The sequence below is a fragment of the Alligator sinensis genome, unplaced genomic scaffold (genome assembly GCF_000455745.1).
Source record: "Alligator sinensis unplaced genomic scaffold, ASM45574v1 scaffold277_1, whole genome shotgun sequence".
Lineage (NCBI taxonomy): Eukaryota > Metazoa > Chordata > Crocodylia > Alligatoridae > Alligator > Alligator sinensis.
Window position 1 is genome coordinate 2,311,350 of NW_005841899.1, and position 217 is coordinate 2,311,566.

The window sequence follows — 217 nt, forward strand, 5'->3', positions numbered from 1 at the left end:
GTCGGACCAAAGCCGGGGAGGCAAAGCCCCGCCCCCTGCCTCCGCGAGTTCTCCCTGCCCAATCCGCGCTGTGGGAAAAGGGCTTTAACGTAATTTCCGGAGCCTCTTCCAGCCTCCACCCCTCGCCGGCCGAGAAGAAAATGGGGGGGTGGTGCCCATGCCCTTCCCGCGCTCTGTATGGCGCAGCTGTGCCACGTGACCGTCCCTCCCCCCCCGG